The 14,796-nt window shown below is 54.9% G+C and overlaps 37 non-coding genes across 37 annotated transcripts; 7 read left to right on the top strand and 30 right to left on the bottom strand.

The window, feature by feature from the left end:
• Positions 1–4: 4 nt before the first annotated feature.
• Trnae-uuc lies at positions 5–76 on the bottom strand. The gene has a single exon. It is a non-coding gene; the product is annotated as a tRNA-Glu (tRNA).
• A 265-nt stretch (positions 77–341) lies between these two features.
• Trnam-cau lies at positions 342–414 on the bottom strand. The gene has a single exon. It is a non-coding gene; the product is annotated as a tRNA-Met (tRNA).
• A 293-nt stretch (positions 415–707) lies between these two features.
• On the bottom strand, positions 708–778 carry Trnag-gcc. Its single transcript has one exon. It is a non-coding gene; the product is annotated as a tRNA-Gly (tRNA).
• Positions 779–1,119: 341 nt separating this feature from the next.
• Trnag-ucc lies at positions 1,120–1,191 on the top strand. Its single transcript has one exon. It is a non-coding gene; the product is annotated as a tRNA-Gly (tRNA).
• Positions 1,192–1,772: 581 nt separating this feature from the next.
• Trnai-aau lies at positions 1,773–1,846 on the bottom strand. The gene has a single exon. It is a non-coding gene; the product is annotated as a tRNA-Ile (tRNA).
• Positions 1,847–2,044: 198 nt separating this feature from the next.
• Trnae-uuc lies at positions 2,045–2,116 on the bottom strand. Its single transcript has one exon. It is a non-coding gene; the product is annotated as a tRNA-Glu (tRNA).
• A 265-nt stretch (positions 2,117–2,381) lies between these two features.
• Trnam-cau lies at positions 2,382–2,454 on the bottom strand. Its single transcript has one exon. It is a non-coding gene; the product is annotated as a tRNA-Met (tRNA).
• Positions 2,455–2,747: 293 nt separating this feature from the next.
• On the bottom strand, positions 2,748–2,818 carry Trnag-gcc. Its single transcript has one exon. It is a non-coding gene; the product is annotated as a tRNA-Gly (tRNA).
• Positions 2,819–3,159: 341 nt separating this feature from the next.
• Positions 3,160–3,231, top strand: Trnag-ucc. The gene has a single exon. It is a non-coding gene; the product is annotated as a tRNA-Gly (tRNA).
• A 581-nt stretch (positions 3,232–3,812) lies between these two features.
• On the bottom strand, positions 3,813–3,886 carry Trnai-aau. The gene has a single exon. It is a non-coding gene; the product is annotated as a tRNA-Ile (tRNA).
• A 198-nt stretch (positions 3,887–4,084) lies between these two features.
• Positions 4,085–4,156, bottom strand: Trnae-uuc. The gene has a single exon. It is a non-coding gene; the product is annotated as a tRNA-Glu (tRNA).
• A 265-nt stretch (positions 4,157–4,421) lies between these two features.
• Trnam-cau lies at positions 4,422–4,494 on the bottom strand. The gene has a single exon. It is a non-coding gene; the product is annotated as a tRNA-Met (tRNA).
• Positions 4,495–4,787: 293 nt separating this feature from the next.
• On the bottom strand, positions 4,788–4,858 carry Trnag-gcc. The gene has a single exon. It is a non-coding gene; the product is annotated as a tRNA-Gly (tRNA).
• A 341-nt stretch (positions 4,859–5,199) lies between these two features.
• Trnag-ucc lies at positions 5,200–5,271 on the top strand. The gene has a single exon. It is a non-coding gene; the product is annotated as a tRNA-Gly (tRNA).
• Positions 5,272–5,852: 581 nt separating this feature from the next.
• On the bottom strand, positions 5,853–5,926 carry Trnai-aau. Its single transcript has one exon. It is a non-coding gene; the product is annotated as a tRNA-Ile (tRNA).
• A 198-nt stretch (positions 5,927–6,124) lies between these two features.
• Trnae-uuc lies at positions 6,125–6,196 on the bottom strand. Its single transcript has one exon. It is a non-coding gene; the product is annotated as a tRNA-Glu (tRNA).
• Positions 6,197–6,461: 265 nt separating this feature from the next.
• Trnam-cau lies at positions 6,462–6,534 on the bottom strand. Its single transcript has one exon. It is a non-coding gene; the product is annotated as a tRNA-Met (tRNA).
• A 293-nt stretch (positions 6,535–6,827) lies between these two features.
• Positions 6,828–6,898, bottom strand: Trnag-gcc. The gene has a single exon. It is a non-coding gene; the product is annotated as a tRNA-Gly (tRNA).
• A 341-nt stretch (positions 6,899–7,239) lies between these two features.
• Positions 7,240–7,311, top strand: Trnag-ucc. Its single transcript has one exon. It is a non-coding gene; the product is annotated as a tRNA-Gly (tRNA).
• Positions 7,312–7,892: 581 nt separating this feature from the next.
• On the bottom strand, positions 7,893–7,966 carry Trnai-aau. Its single transcript has one exon. It is a non-coding gene; the product is annotated as a tRNA-Ile (tRNA).
• Positions 7,967–8,164: 198 nt separating this feature from the next.
• On the bottom strand, positions 8,165–8,236 carry Trnae-uuc. The gene has a single exon. It is a non-coding gene; the product is annotated as a tRNA-Glu (tRNA).
• Positions 8,237–8,501: 265 nt separating this feature from the next.
• On the bottom strand, positions 8,502–8,574 carry Trnam-cau. The gene has a single exon. It is a non-coding gene; the product is annotated as a tRNA-Met (tRNA).
• A 293-nt stretch (positions 8,575–8,867) lies between these two features.
• Trnag-gcc lies at positions 8,868–8,938 on the bottom strand. Its single transcript has one exon. It is a non-coding gene; the product is annotated as a tRNA-Gly (tRNA).
• Positions 8,939–9,279: 341 nt separating this feature from the next.
• On the top strand, positions 9,280–9,351 carry Trnag-ucc. Its single transcript has one exon. It is a non-coding gene; the product is annotated as a tRNA-Gly (tRNA).
• Positions 9,352–9,932: 581 nt separating this feature from the next.
• On the bottom strand, positions 9,933–10,006 carry Trnai-aau. The gene has a single exon. It is a non-coding gene; the product is annotated as a tRNA-Ile (tRNA).
• Positions 10,007–10,204: 198 nt separating this feature from the next.
• Trnae-uuc lies at positions 10,205–10,276 on the bottom strand. The gene has a single exon. It is a non-coding gene; the product is annotated as a tRNA-Glu (tRNA).
• Positions 10,277–10,541: 265 nt separating this feature from the next.
• Trnam-cau lies at positions 10,542–10,614 on the bottom strand. Its single transcript has one exon. It is a non-coding gene; the product is annotated as a tRNA-Met (tRNA).
• Positions 10,615–10,907: 293 nt separating this feature from the next.
• On the bottom strand, positions 10,908–10,978 carry Trnag-gcc. Its single transcript has one exon. It is a non-coding gene; the product is annotated as a tRNA-Gly (tRNA).
• A 341-nt stretch (positions 10,979–11,319) lies between these two features.
• Trnag-ucc lies at positions 11,320–11,391 on the top strand. Its single transcript has one exon. It is a non-coding gene; the product is annotated as a tRNA-Gly (tRNA).
• A 581-nt stretch (positions 11,392–11,972) lies between these two features.
• On the bottom strand, positions 11,973–12,046 carry Trnai-aau. The gene has a single exon. It is a non-coding gene; the product is annotated as a tRNA-Ile (tRNA).
• Positions 12,047–12,244: 198 nt separating this feature from the next.
• Trnae-uuc lies at positions 12,245–12,316 on the bottom strand. Its single transcript has one exon. It is a non-coding gene; the product is annotated as a tRNA-Glu (tRNA).
• A 265-nt stretch (positions 12,317–12,581) lies between these two features.
• Positions 12,582–12,654, bottom strand: Trnam-cau. Its single transcript has one exon. It is a non-coding gene; the product is annotated as a tRNA-Met (tRNA).
• A 293-nt stretch (positions 12,655–12,947) lies between these two features.
• On the bottom strand, positions 12,948–13,018 carry Trnag-gcc. The gene has a single exon. It is a non-coding gene; the product is annotated as a tRNA-Gly (tRNA).
• A 341-nt stretch (positions 13,019–13,359) lies between these two features.
• On the top strand, positions 13,360–13,431 carry Trnag-ucc. Its single transcript has one exon. It is a non-coding gene; the product is annotated as a tRNA-Gly (tRNA).
• A 581-nt stretch (positions 13,432–14,012) lies between these two features.
• Trnai-aau lies at positions 14,013–14,086 on the bottom strand. The gene has a single exon. It is a non-coding gene; the product is annotated as a tRNA-Ile (tRNA).
• Positions 14,087–14,284: 198 nt separating this feature from the next.
• Positions 14,285–14,356, bottom strand: Trnae-uuc. Its single transcript has one exon. It is a non-coding gene; the product is annotated as a tRNA-Glu (tRNA).
• A 265-nt stretch (positions 14,357–14,621) lies between these two features.
• Positions 14,622–14,694, bottom strand: Trnam-cau. The gene has a single exon. It is a non-coding gene; the product is annotated as a tRNA-Met (tRNA).
• Positions 14,695–14,796: the final 102 nt, after the last annotated feature.

Genomic DNA, 14,796 nt, shown 5'->3' with positions numbered 1-14,796 from the left:
CCCGTTCCGGTACCGGGAATCGAACCCGGGCCTCCTGGGTGAAAGCCAGGTATCCTAGCCACTAGACCACACCGGATGCGGCCGTTTCATTCGCCCGTTCGTACGGTCGCTTGTCGCATTGTCGCTCTCTTTGCGAGCATCTTTGCACATACTGACTGGCAAGGCGCGCACCTCAAACGTCGCAGAGCAATGCTTTTGGCTTCATGCTCTGCTGGGAGAAGAGGAAAAGGGAAGCTGTATGTAAACATTTTCCCGCTGAAGCGTTGAAACGTTGTGGATAACAAACAAGAAATAAGTTGGCGCCCTAGCAACAGCACCACCATCAGTCACAGAAAATTAGATGCCCCGGGTGAGGATCGAACTCACGACCTTAAGATTATGAGACTTACGCGCTGCCTACTGCGCTACCGAGGCAGGCGATCGTTACACTTTCTGGGATCTTGGTAAGTACCGAATACAAGTGGTAGAGAGTCTGCACTCCCTGGCTCATTTTTTCTGTTGCTACACGTGCATTCACGGCGCGGCAGGCAACTTGCGATGCTAGGCCGACGCCAGTATGTACAATAGCACGCAGGAGTCCAAACGAGCAGTCGTCCGCGCTGCATGATTGGTTCTTTCCACACGGAATCCCGCGGTTCATTCTCATGGCTCACGCAGTTCGAGTGCGAAAGACACGCAGCACCCCTACCGGAGAAAAAACAAAGTGATGCATCGGCCGGGAATCGAACCCGGGCCGCCCGCGTGGCAGGCGAGCATTCTACCACTGAACCACCGATGCTCGGGCCGGCGGTACCTTCACGCTGCTTCCCGAGCAGGTGTCTCAAGGGAAAGTGGGACTGCCGTCAAGCGCCGTAGCATTCTGTGGAGAAGATGCTGCAGACGCTGAATCCTGCACTGCGCTGCTTAAAGATGCCGCCAGAACGCGGTCCTCTGCGTACTCTTGCGTCGCCGGCGCCGACTCTTGCCAAAGGATGCGAAATGTGCGCGGATACGCTGTCCGAATGCGTCTGGATGTGCTCCCCTAGCCTGCCTCGAAATGCGCCTGCCGGGTACGATCACCTTCGGCCGCTGCCGACAGGCGGGAAGCCGACTCAGCGCGGTGGCGGGGCGCTCGCTTGTGCGGTGGTGGTGTAATGGTCAGCATAGTTGCCTTCCAAGCAGTTGATCCGGGTTCGATTCCCGGCCACCGCAGCAGGCTTTTAATTTCGCCTATGAGTACTTTTGCCACGCGCTCTTAAACTATTGTTTTTTCGCCCTCTTACTCGCTGCATACCAGCCCTTAGTGTGTCTCGACTTGTCTCGACTTTGCTCAGCTGACGCGAGAGCTGACGCTCTCAAATCGGCCTATATCAAAACGACAAGCACGAGAAACGACTGAGAGAGGTAAGGAGAGGCGAGGCGATGGACACACAGCACGCCCCCTTCATTTCACGGTGGCGTCTCCCTGACCGAATCGGGCTGTAGCTCCGAAAACAATGGAGAAACAAAAATAGGAAGTAAAACTGCCAATAGTGCCCTGTGTTCCCATGCGCTCACCCGCCCAAGTACTGACAAGGGCCAAAGTTGTTACGCATCGGCAATCGGACATTTTCTTTCATTTTCTCTAACCAGTGTATTCAAGATATTATGGCCATTGCCGAGCGAATGCTGTAGTGCTTCCCCACGAGTCGGGTTCGGATCCTCTGTCAACTTCCACGCAGGGTGATGATCATTTGGTCATCACACTCGCCAGCTGAAATCGGCGCTGCCTTTTCGCAGTAGTAAAAGAGTAGTGGCCCGTGGGGGGATCGAACCCACGACCTTCGCGTTATTAGCACGACGCTCTAACCAACTGAGCTAACGGGCCTCGGCAGATGCAGTTGCTCAGCCCTACGCTGGAATCAGCTGGCATGAAGCCATACACCATTCCTACGGTCGTCGTGTGTCTGCTTCCCTAGTCTATATTCTGCTGACGGTCACGAAACAGTAGCTATATTGCGAGCAGGACGGGAAACGGCCGCTCGGACAGCTCAAACTTGTCACGATTCGTGTGGAAAAAATCCCGTTCCGGTACCGGGAATCGAACCCGGGCCTCCTGGGTGAAAGCCAGGTATCCTAGCCACTAGACCACACCGGATGCGGCCGTTTCATTCGCCCGTTCGTACGGTCGCTTGTCGCATTGTCGCTCTCTTTGCGAGCATCTTTGCACATACTGACTGGCAAGGCGCGCACCTCAAACGTCGCAGAGCAATGCTTTTGGCTTCATGCTCTGCTGGGAGAAGAGGAAAAGGGAAGCTGTATGTAAACATTTTCCCGCTGAAGCGTTGAAACGTTGTGGATAACAAACAAGAAATAAGTTGGCGCCCTAGCAACAGCACCACCATCAGTCACAGAAAATTAGATGCCCCGGGTGAGGATCGAACTCACGACCTTAAGATTATGAGACTTACGCGCTGCCTACTGCGCTACCGAGGCAGGCGATCGTTACACTTTCTGGGATCTTGGTAAGTACCGAATACAAGTGGTAGAGAGTCTGCACTCCCTGGCTCATTTTTTCTGTTGCTACACGTGCATTCACGGCGCGGCAGGCAACTTGCGATGCTAGGCCGACGCCAGTATGTACAATAGCACGCAGGAGTCCAAACGAGCAGTCGTCCGCGCTGCATGATTGGTTCTTTCCACACGGAATCCCGCGGTTCATTCTCATGGCTCACGCAGTTCGAGTGCGAAAGACACGCAGCACCCCTACCGGAGAAAAAACAAAGTGATGCATCGGCCGGGAATCGAACCCGGGCCGCCCGCGTGGCAGGCGAGCATTCTACCACTGAACCACCGATGCTCGGGCCGGCGGTACCTTCACGCTGCTTCCCGAGCAGGTGTCTCAAGGGAAAGTGGGACTGCCGTCAAGCGCCGTAGCATTCTGTGGAGAAGATGCTGCAGACGCTGAATCCTGCACTGCGCTGCTTAAAGATGCCGCCAGAACGCGGTCCTCTGCGTACTCTTGCGTCGCCGGCGCCGACTCTTGCCAAAGGATGCGAAATGTGCGCGGATACGCTGTCCGAATGCGTCTGGATGTGCTCCCCTAGCCTGCCTCGAAATGCGCCTGCCGGGTACGATCACCTTCGGCCGCTGCCGACAGGCGGGAAGCCGACTCAGCGCGGTGGCGGGGCGCTCGCTTGTGCGGTGGTGGTGTAATGGTCAGCATAGTTGCCTTCCAAGCAGTTGATCCGGGTTCGATTCCCGGCCACCGCAGCAGGCTTTTAATTTCGCCTATGAGTACTTTTGCCACGCGCTCTTAAACTATTGTTTTTTCGCCCTCTTACTCGCTGCATACCAGCCCTTAGTGTGTCTCGACTTGTCTCGACTTTGCTCAGCTGACGCGAGAGCTGACGCTCTCAAATCGGCCTATATCAAAACGACAAGCACGAGAAACGACTGAGAGAGGTAAGGAGAGGCGAGGCGATGGACACACAGCACGCCCCCTTCATTTCACGGTGGCGTCTCCCTGACCGAATCGGGCTGTAGCTCCGAAAACAATGGAGAAACAAAAATAGGAAGTAAAACTGCCAATAGTGCCCTGTGTTCCCATGCGCTCACCCGCCCAAGTACTGACAAGGGCCAAAGTTGTTACGCATCGGCAATCGGACATTTTCTTTCATTTTCTCTAACCAGTGTATTCAAGATATTATGGCCATTGCCGAGCGAATGCTGTAGTGCTTCCCCACGAGTCGGGTTCGGATCCTCTGTCAACTTCCACGCAGGGTGATGATCATTTGGTCATCACACTCGCCAGCTGAAATCGGCGCTGCCTTTTCGCAGTAGTAAAAGAGTAGTGGCCCGTGGGGGGATCGAACCCACGACCTTCGCGTTATTAGCACGACGCTCTAACCAACTGAGCTAACGGGCCTCGGCAGATGCAGTTGCTCAGCCCTACGCTGGAATCAGCTGGCATGAAGCCATACACCATTCCTACGGTCGTCGTGTGTCTGCTTCCCTAGTCTATATTCTGCTGACGGTCACGAAACAGTAGCTATATTGCGAGCAGGACGGGAAACGGCCGCTCGGACAGCTCAAACTTGTCACGATTCGTGTGGAAAAAATCCCGTTCCGGTACCGGGAATCGAACCCGGGCCTCCTGGGTGAAAGCCAGGTATCCTAGCCACTAGACCACACCGGATGCGGCCGTTTCATTCGCCCGTTCGTACGGTCGCTTGTCGCATTGTCGCTCTCTTTGCGAGCATCTTTGCACATACTGACTGGCAAGGCGCGCACCTCAAACGTCGCAGAGCAATGCTTTTGGCTTCATGCTCTGCTGGGAGAAGAGGAAAAGGGAAGCTGTATGTAAACATTTTCCCGCTGAAGCGTTGAAACGTTGTGGATAACAAACAAGAAATAAGTTGGCGCCCTAGCAACAGCACCACCATCAGTCACAGAAAATTAGATGCCCCGGGTGAGGATCGAACTCACGACCTTAAGATTATGAGACTTACGCGCTGCCTACTGCGCTACCGAGGCAGGCGATCGTTACACTTTCTGGGATCTTGGTAAGTACCGAATACAAGTGGTAGAGAGTCTGCACTCCCTGGCTCATTTTTTCTGTTGCTACACGTGCATTCACGGCGCGGCAGGCAACTTGCGATGCTAGGCCGACGCCAGTATGTACAATAGCACGCAGGAGTCCAAACGAGCAGTCGTCCGCGCTGCATGATTGGTTCTTTCCACACGGAATCCCGCGGTTCATTCTCATGGCTCACGCAGTTCGAGTGCGAAAGACACGCAGCACCCCTACCGGAGAAAAAACAAAGTGATGCATCGGCCGGGAATCGAACCCGGGCCGCCCGCGTGGCAGGCGAGCATTCTACCACTGAACCACCGATGCTCGGGCCGGCGGTACCTTCACGCTGCTTCCCGAGCAGGTGTCTCAAGGGAAAGTGGGACTGCCGTCAAGCGCCGTAGCATTCTGTGGAGAAGATGCTGCAGACGCTGAATCCTGCACTGCGCTGCTTAAAGATGCCGCCAGAACGCGGTCCTCTGCGTACTCTTGCGTCGCCGGCGCCGACTCTTGCCAAAGGATGCGAAATGTGCGCGGATACGCTGTCCGAATGCGTCTGGATGTGCTCCCCTAGCCTGCCTCGAAATGCGCCTGCCGGGTACGATCACCTTCGGCCGCTGCCGACAGGCGGGAAGCCGACTCAGCGCGGTGGCGGGGCGCTCGCTTGTGCGGTGGTGGTGTAATGGTCAGCATAGTTGCCTTCCAAGCAGTTGATCCGGGTTCGATTCCCGGCCACCGCAGCAGGCTTTTAATTTCGCCTATGAGTACTTTTGCCACGCGCTCTTAAACTATTGTTTTTTCGCCCTCTTACTCGCTGCATACCAGCCCTTAGTGTGTCTCGACTTGTCTCGACTTTGCTCAGCTGACGCGAGAGCTGACGCTCTCAAATCGGCCTATATCAAAACGACAAGCACGAGAAACGACTGAGAGAGGTAAGGAGAGGCGAGGCGATGGACACACAGCACGCCCCCTTCATTTCACGGTGGCGTCTCCCTGACCGAATCGGGCTGTAGCTCCGAAAACAATGGAGAAACAAAAATAGGAAGTAAAACTGCCAATAGTGCCCTGTGTTCCCATGCGCTCACCCGCCCAAGTACTGACAAGGGCCAAAGTTGTTACGCATCGGCAATCGGACATTTTCTTTCATTTTCTCTAACCAGTGTATTCAAGATATTATGGCCATTGCCGAGCGAATGCTGTAGTGCTTCCCCACGAGTCGGGTTCGGATCCTCTGTCAACTTCCACGCAGGGTGATGATCATTTGGTCATCACACTCGCCAGCTGAAATCGGCGCTGCCTTTTCGCAGTAGTAAAAGAGTAGTGGCCCGTGGGGGGATCGAACCCACGACCTTCGCGTTATTAGCACGACGCTCTAACCAACTGAGCTAACGGGCCTCGGCAGATGCAGTTGCTCAGCCCTACGCTGGAATCAGCTGGCATGAAGCCATACACCATTCCTACGGTCGTCGTGTGTCTGCTTCCCTAGTCTATATTCTGCTGACGGTCACGAAACAGTAGCTATATTGCGAGCAGGACGGGAAACGGCCGCTCGGACAGCTCAAACTTGTCACGATTCGTGTGGAAAAAATCCCGTTCCGGTACCGGGAATCGAACCCGGGCCTCCTGGGTGAAAGCCAGGTATCCTAGCCACTAGACCACACCGGATGCGGCCGTTTCATTCGCCCGTTCGTACGGTCGCTTGTCGCATTGTCGCTCTCTTTGCGAGCATCTTTGCACATACTGACTGGCAAGGCGCGCACCTCAAACGTCGCAGAGCAATGCTTTTGGCTTCATGCCCTGCTGGGAGAAGAGGAAAAGGGAAGCTGTATGTAAACATTTTCCCGCTGAAGCGTTGAAACGTTGTGGATAACAAACAAGAAATAAGTTGGCGCCCTAGCAACAGCACCACCATCAGTCACAGAAAATTAGATGCCCCGGGTGAGGATCGAACTCACGACCTTAAGATTATGAGACTTACGCGCTGCCTACTGCGCTACCGAGGCAGGCGATCGTTACACTTTCTGGGATCTTGGTAAGTACCGAATACAAGTGGTAGAGAGTCTGCACTCCCTGGCTCATTTTTTCTGTTGCTACACGTGCATTCACGGCGCGGCAGGCAACTTGCGATGCTAGGCCGACGCCAGTATGTACAATAGCACGCAGGAGTCCAAACGAGCAGTCGTCCGCGCTGCATGATTGGTTCTTTCCACACGGAATCCCGCGGTTCATTCTCATGGCTCACGCAGTTCGAGTGCGAAAGACACGCAGCACCCCTACCGGAGAAAAAACAAAGTGATGCATCGGCCGGGAATCGAACCCGGGCCGCCCGCGTGGCAGGCGAGCATTCTACCACTGAACCACCGATGCTCGGGCCGGCGGTACCTTCACGCTGCTTCCCGAGCAGGTGTCTCAAGGGAAAGTGGGACTGCCGTCAAGCGCCGTAGCATTCTGTGGAGAAGATGCTGCAGACGCTGAATCCTGCACTGCGCTGCTTAAAGATGCCGCCAGAACGCGGTCCTCTGCGTACTCTTGCGTCGCCGGCGCCGACTCTTGCCAAAGGATGCGAAATGTGCGCGGATACGCTGTCCGAATGCGTCTGGATGTGCTCCCCTAGCCTGCCTCGAAATGCGCCTGCCGGGTACGATCACCTTCGGCCGCTGCCGACAGGCGGGAAGCCGACTCAGCGCGGTGGCGGGGCGCTCGCTTGTGCGGTGGTGGTGTAATGGTCAGCATAGTTGCCTTCCAAGCAGTTGATCCGGGTTCGATTCCCGGCCACCGCAGCAGGCTTTTAATTTCGCCTATGAGTACTTTTGCCACGCGCTCTTAAACTATTGTTTTTTCGCCCTCTTACTCGCTGCATACCAGCCCTTAGTGTGTCTCGACTTGTCTCGACTTTGCTCAGCTGACGCGAGAGCTGACGCTCTCAAATCGGCCTATATCAAAACGACAAGCACGAGAAACGACTGAGAGAGGTAAGGAGAGGCGAGGCGATGGACACACAGCACGCCCCCTTCATTTCACGGTGGCGTCTCCCTGACCGAATCGGGCTGTAGCTCCGAAAACAATGGAGAAACAAAAATAGGAAGTAAAACTGCCAATAGTGCCCTGTGTTCCCATGCGCTCACCCGCCCAAGTACTGACAAGGGCCAAAGTTGTTACGCATCGGCAATCGGACATTTTCTTTCATTTTCTCTAACCAGTGTATTCAAGATATTATGGCCATTGCCGAGCGAATGCTGTAGTGCTTCCCCACGAGTCGGGTTCGGATCCTCTGTCAACTTCCACGCAGGGTGATGATCATTTGGTCATCACACTCGCCAGCTGAAATCGGCGCTGCCTTTTCGCAGTAGTAAAAGAGTAGTGGCCCGTGGGGGGATCGAACCCACGACCTTCGCGTTATTAGCACGACGCTCTAACCAACTGAGCTAACGGGCCTCGGCAGATGCAGTTGCTCAGCCCTACGCTGGAATCAGCTGGCATGAAGCCATACACCATTCCTACGGTCGTCGTGTGTCTGCTTTCCTAGTCTATATTCTGCTGACGGTCACGAAACAGTAGCTATATTGCGAGCAGGACGGGAAACGGCCGCTCGGACAGCTCAAACTTGTCACGATTCGTGTGGAAAAAATCCCGTTCCGGTACCGGGAATCGAACCCGGGCCTCCTGGGTGAAAGCCAGGTATCCTAGCCACTAGACCACACCGGATGCGGCCGTTTCATTCGCCCGTTCGTACGGTCGCTTGTCGCATTGTCGCTCTCTTTGCGAGCATCTTTGCACATACTGACTGGCAAGGCGCGCACCTCAAACGTCGCAGAGCAATGCTTTTGGCTTCATGCTCTGCTGGGAGAAGAGGAAAAGGGAAGCTGTATGTAAACATTTTCCCGCTGAAGCGTTGAAACGTTGTGGATAACAAACAAGAAATAAGTTGGCGCCCTAGCAACAGCACCACCATCAGTCACAGAAAATTAGATGCCCCGGGTGAGGATCGAACTCACGACCTTAAGATTATGAGACTTACGCGCTGCCTACTGCGCTACCGAGGCAGGCGATCGTTACACTTTCTGGGATCTTGGTAAGTACCGAATACAAGTGGTAGAGAGTCTGCACTCCCTGGCTCATTTTTTCTGTTGCTACACGTGCATTCACGGCGCGGCAGGCAACTTGCGATGCTAGGCCGACGCCAGTATGTACAATAGCACGCAGGAGTCCAAACGAGCAGTCGTCCGCGCTGCATGATTGGTTCTTTCCACACGGAATCCCGCGGTTCATTCTCATGGCTCACGCAGTTCGAGTGCGAAAGACACGCAGCACCCCTACCGGAGAAAAAACAAAGTGATGCATCGGCCGGGAATCGAACCCGGGCCGCCCGCGTGGCAGGCGAGCATTCTACCACTGAACCACCGATGCTCGGGCCGGCGGTACCTTCACGCTGCTTCCCGAGCAGGTGTCTCAAGGGAAAGTGGGACTGCCGTCAAGCGCCGTAGCATTCTGTGGAGAAGATGCTGCAGACGCTGAATCCTGCACTGCGCTGCTTAAAGATGCCGCCAGAACGCGGTCCTCTGCGTACTCTTGCGTCGCCGGCGCCGACTCTTGCCAAAGGATGCGAAATGTGCGCGGATACGCTGTCCGAATGCGTCTGGATGTGCTCCCCTAGCCTGCCTCGAAATGCGCCTGCCGGGTACGATCACCTTCGGCCGCTGCCGACAGGCGGGAAGCCGACTCAGCGCGGTGGCGGGGCGCTCGCTTGTGCGGTGGTGGTGTAATGGTCAGCATAGTTGCCTTCCAAGCAGTTGATCCGGGTTCGATTCCCGGCCACCGCAGCAGGCTTTTAATTTCGCCTATGAGTACTTTTGCCACGCGCTCTTAAACTATTGTTTTTTCGCCCTCTTACTCGCTGCATACCAGCCCTTAGTGTGTCTCGACTTGTCTCGACTTTGCTCAGCTGACGCGAGAGCTGACGCTCTCAAATCGGCCTATATCAAAACGACAAGCACGAGAAACGACTGAGAGAGGTAAGGAGAGGCGAGGCGATGGACACACAGCACGCCCCCTTCATTTCACGGTGGCGTCTCCCTGACCGAATCGGGCTGTAGCTCCGAAAACAATGGAGAAACAAAAATAGGAAGTAAAACTGCCAATAGTGCCCTGTGTTCCCATGCGCTCACCCGCCCAAGTACTGACAAGGGCCAAAGTTGTTACGCATCGGCAATCGGACATTTTCTTTCATTTTCTCTAACCAGTGTATTCAAGATATTATGGCCATTGCCGAGCGAATGCTGTAGTGCTTCCCCACGAGTCGGGTTCGGATCCTCTGTCAACTTCCACGCAGGGTGATGATCATTTGGTCATCACACTCGCCAGCTGAAATCGGCGCTGCCTTTTCGCAGTAGTAAAAGAGTAGTGGCCCGTGGGGGGATCGAACCCACGACCTTCGCGTTATTAGCACGACGCTCTAACCAACTGAGCTAACGGGCCTCGGCAGATGCAGTTGCTCAGCCCTACGCTGGAATCAGCTGGCATGAAGCCATACACCATTCCTACGGTCGTCGTGTGTCTGCTTCCCTAGTCTATATTCTGCTGACGGTCACGAAACAGTAGCTATATTGCGAGCAGGACGGGAAACGGCCGCTCGGACAGCTCAAACTTGTCACGATTCGTGTGGAAAAAATCCCGTTCCGGTACCGGGAATCGAACCCGGGCCTCCTGGGTGAAAGCCAGGTATCCTAGCCACTAGACCACACCGGATGCGGCCGTTTCATTCGCCCGTTCGTACGGTCGCTTGTCGCATTGTCGCTCTCTTTGCGAGCATCTTTGCACATACTGACTGGCAAGGCGCGCACCTCAAACGTCGCAGAGCAATGCTTTTGGCTTCATGCTCTGCTGGGAGAAGAGGAAAAGGGAAGCTGTATGTAAACATTTTCCCGCTGAAGCGTTGAAACGTTGTGGATAACAAACAAGAAATAAGTTGGCGCCCTAGCAACAGCACCACCATCAGTCACAGAAAATTAGATGCCCCGGGTGAGGATCGAACTCACGACCTTAAGATTATGAGACTTACGCGCTGCCTACTGCGCTACCGAGGCAGGCGATCGTTACACTTTCTGGGATCTTGGTAAGTACCGAATACAAGTGGTAGAGAGTCTGCACTCCCTGGCTCATTTTTTCTGTTGCTACACGTGCATTCACGGCGCGGCAGGCAACTTGCGATGCTAGGCCGACGCCAGTATGTACAATAGCACGCAGGAGTCCAAACGAGCAGTCGTCCGCGCTGCATGATTGGTTCTTTCCACACGGAATCCCGCGGTTCATTCTCATGGCTCACGCAGTTCGAGTGCGAAAGACACGCAGCACCCCTACCGGAGAAAAAACAAAGTGATGCATCGGCCGGGAATCGAACCCGGGCCGCCCGCGTGGCAGGCGAGCATTCTACCACTGAACCACCGATGCTCGGGCCGGCGGTACCTTCACGCTGCTTCCCGAGCAGGTGTCTCAAGGGAAAGTGGGACTGCCGTCAAGCGCCGTAGCATTCTGTGGAGAAGATGCTGCAGACGCTGAATCCTGCACTGCGCTGCTTAAAGATGCCGCCAGAACGCGGTCCTCTGCGTACTCTTGCGTCGCCGGCGCCGACTCTTGCCAAAGGATGCGAAATGTGCGCGGATACGCTGTCCGAATGCGTCTGGATGTGCTCCCCTAGCCTGCCTCGAAATGCGCCTGCCGGGTACGATCACCTTCGGCCGCTGCCGACAGGCGGGAAGCCGACTCAGCGCGGTGGCGGGGCGCTCGCTTGTGCGGTGGTGGTGTAATGGTCAGCATAGTTGCCTTCCAAGCAGTTGATCCGGGTTCGATTCCCGGCCACCGCAGCAGGCTTTTAATTTCGCCTATGAGTACTTTTGCCACGCGCTCTTAAACTATTGTTTTTTCGCCCTCTTACTCGCTGCATACCAGCCCTTAGTGTGTCTCGACTTGTCTCGACTTTGCTCAGCTGACGCGAGAGCTGACGCTCTCAAATCGGCCTATATCAAAACGACAAGCACGAGAAACGACTGAGAGAGGTAAGGAGAGGCGAGGCGATGGACACACAGCACGCCCCCTTCATTTCACGGTGGCGTCTCCCTGACCGAATCGGGCTGTAGCTCCGAAAACAATGGAGAAACAAAAATAGGAAGTAAAACTGCCAATAGTGCCCTGTGTTCCCATGCGCTCACCCGCCCAAGTACTGACAAGGGCCAAAGTTGTTACGCATCGGCAATCGGACATTTTCTTTCATTTTCTCTAACCAGTGTATTCAAGATATTATGGCCATTGCCGAGCGAATGCTGTAGTGCTTCCCCACGAGTCGGGTTCGGATCCTCTGTCAACTTCCACGCAGGGTGATGATCATTTGGTCATCACACTCGCCAGCTGAAATCGGCGCTGCCTTTTCGCAGTAGTAAAAGAGTAGTGGCCCGTGGGGGGATCGAACCCACGACCTTCGCGTTATTAGCACGACGCTCTAACCAACTGAGCTAACGGGCCTCGGCAGATGCAGTTGCTCAGCCCTACGCTGGAATCAGCTGGCATGAAGCCATACACCATTCCTACGGTCGTCGTGTGTCTGCTTCCCTAGTCTATATTCTGCTGACGGTCACGAAACAGTAGCTATATTGCGAGCAGGACGGGAAACGGCCGCTCGGACAGCTCAAACTTGTCACGATTCGTGTGGAAAAAATCCCGTTCCGGTACCGGGAATCGAACCCGGGCCTCCTGGGTGAAAGCCAGGTATCCTAGCCACTAGACCACACCGGATGCGGCCGTTTCATTCGCCCGTTCGTACGGTCGCTTGTCGCATTGTCGCTCTCTTTGCGAGCATCTTTGCACATACTGACTGGCAAGGCGCGCACCTCAAACGTCGCAGAGCAATGCTTTTGGCTTCATGCTCTGCTGGGAGAAGAGGAAAAGGGAAGCTGTATGTAAACATTTTCCCGCTGAAGCGTTGAAACGTTGTGGATAACAAACAAGAAATAAGTTGGCGCCCTAGCAACAGCACCACCATCAGTCACAGAAAATTAGATGCCCCGGGTGAGGATCGAACTCACGACCTTAAGATTATGAGACTTACGCGCTGCCTACTGCGCTACCGAGGCAGGCGATCGTTACACTTTCTGGGATCTTGGTAAGTACCGAATACAAGTGGTAGAGAGTCTGCACTCCCTGGCTCATTTTTTCTGTTGCTACACGTGCATTCACGGCGCGGCAGGCAACTTGCGATGCTAGGCCGACGCCAGTATGTACAATAGCACGCAGGAGTCCAAACGAGCAGTCGTCCGCGCTGCATGATTGGTTCTTTCCACACGGAATCCCGCGGTTCATTCTCATGGCTCACGCAGTTCGAGTGCGAAAGACACGCAGCACCCCTACCGGAGAAAAAACAAAGTGATGCATCGGCCGGGAATCGAACCCGGGCCGCCCGCGTGGCAGGCGAGCATTCTACCACTGAACCACCGATGCTCGGGCCGGCGGTACCTTCACGCTGCTTCCCGAGCAGGTGTCTCAAGGGAAAGTGGGACTGCCGTCAAGCGCCGTAGCATTCTGTGGAGAAGATGCTGCAGACGCTGAATCCTGCACTGCGCTGCTTAAAGATGCCGCCAGAACGCGGTCCTCTGCGTACTCTTGCGTCGCCGGCGCCGACTCTTGCCAAAGGATGCGAAATGTGCGCGGATACGCTGTCCGAATGCGTCTGGATGTGCTCCCCTAGCCTGCCTCGAAATGCGCCTGCCGGGTACGATCACCTTCGGCCGCTGCCGACAGGCGGGAAGCCGACTCAGCGCGGTGGCGGGGCGCTCGCTTGTGCGGTGGTGGTGTAATGGTCAGCATAGTTGCCTTCCAAGCAGTTGATCCGGGTTCGATTCCCGGCCACCGCAGCAGGCTTTTAATTTCGCCTATGAGTACTTTTGCCACGCGCTCTTAAACTATTGTTTTTTCGCCCTCTTACTCGCTGCATACCAGCCCTTAGTGTGTCTCGACTTGTCTCGACTTTGCTCAGCTGACGCGAGAGCTGACGCTCTCAAATCGGCCTATATCAAAACGACAAGCACGAGAAACGACTGAGAGAGGTAAGGAGAGGCGAGGCGATGGACACACAGCACGCCCCCTTCATTTCACGGTGGCGTCTCCCTGACCGAATCGGGCTGTAGCTCCGAAAACAATGGAGAAACAAAAATAGGAAGTAAAACTGCCAATAGTGCCCTGTGTTCCCATGCGCTCACCCGCCCAAGTACTGACAAGGGCCAAAGTTGTTACGCATCGGCAATCGGACATTTTCTTTCATTTTCTCTAACCAGTGTATTCAAGATATTATGGCCATTGCCGAGCGAATGCTGTAGTGCTTCCCCACGAGTCGGGTTCGGATCCTCTGTCAACTTCCACGCAGGGTGATGATCATTTGGTCATCACACTCGCCAGCTGAAATCGGCGCTGCCTTTTCGCAGTAGTAAAAGAGTAGTGGCCCGTGGGGGGATCGAACCCACGACCTTCGCGTTATTAGCACGACGCTCTAACCAACTGAGCTAACGGGCCTCGGCAGATGCAGTTGCTCAGCCCTACGCTGGAATCAGCTGGCATGAAGCCATACACCATTCCTACGGTCGTCGTGTGTCTGCTTCCCTAGTCTATATTCTGCTGACGGTCACGAAACAGTAGCTATATTGCGAGCAGGACGGGAAACGGCCGCTCGGACAGCTCAAACTTGTCACGATTCGTGTGGAAAAAATCCCGTTCCGGTACCGGGAATCGAACCCGGGCCTCCTGGGTGAAAGCCAGGTATCCTAGCCACTAGACCACACCGGATGCGGCCGTTTCATTCGCCCGTTCGTACGGTCGCTTGTCGCATTGTCGCTCTCTTTGCGAGCATCTTTGCACATACTGACTGGCAAGGCGCGCACCTCAAACGTCGCAGAGCAATGCTTTTGGCTTCATGCTCTGCTGGGAGAAGAGGAAAAGGGAAGCTGTATGTAAACATTTTCCCGCTGAAGCGTTGAAACGTTGTGGATAACAAACAAGAAATAAGTTGGCGCCCTAGCAACAGCACCACCATCAGTCACAGAAAATTAGATGCCCCGGGTGAGGATCGAACTCACGACCTTAAGATTATGAGACTTACGCGCTGCCTACTGCGCTACCGAGGCAGGCGATCGTTACACTTTCTGGGATCTTGGTAAGTACCGAATACAAGTGGTAGAGAGTCTGCACTCCCTGGCTCATTTTTTCTGTTGCTACACGTGCATTCA

Source organism: Schistocerca americana, unplaced genomic scaffold (genome assembly GCF_021461395.2).
Source record: "Schistocerca americana isolate TAMUIC-IGC-003095 unplaced genomic scaffold, iqSchAmer2.1 HiC_scaffold_180, whole genome shotgun sequence".
NCBI classification, from domain to species: Eukaryota; Metazoa; Arthropoda; class Insecta; order Orthoptera; family Acrididae; genus Schistocerca; species Schistocerca americana.
The sequence above is the reverse complement of the archived record's forward strand: the minus strand, read 5'-3'. Positions and strand labels throughout refer to the sequence as shown.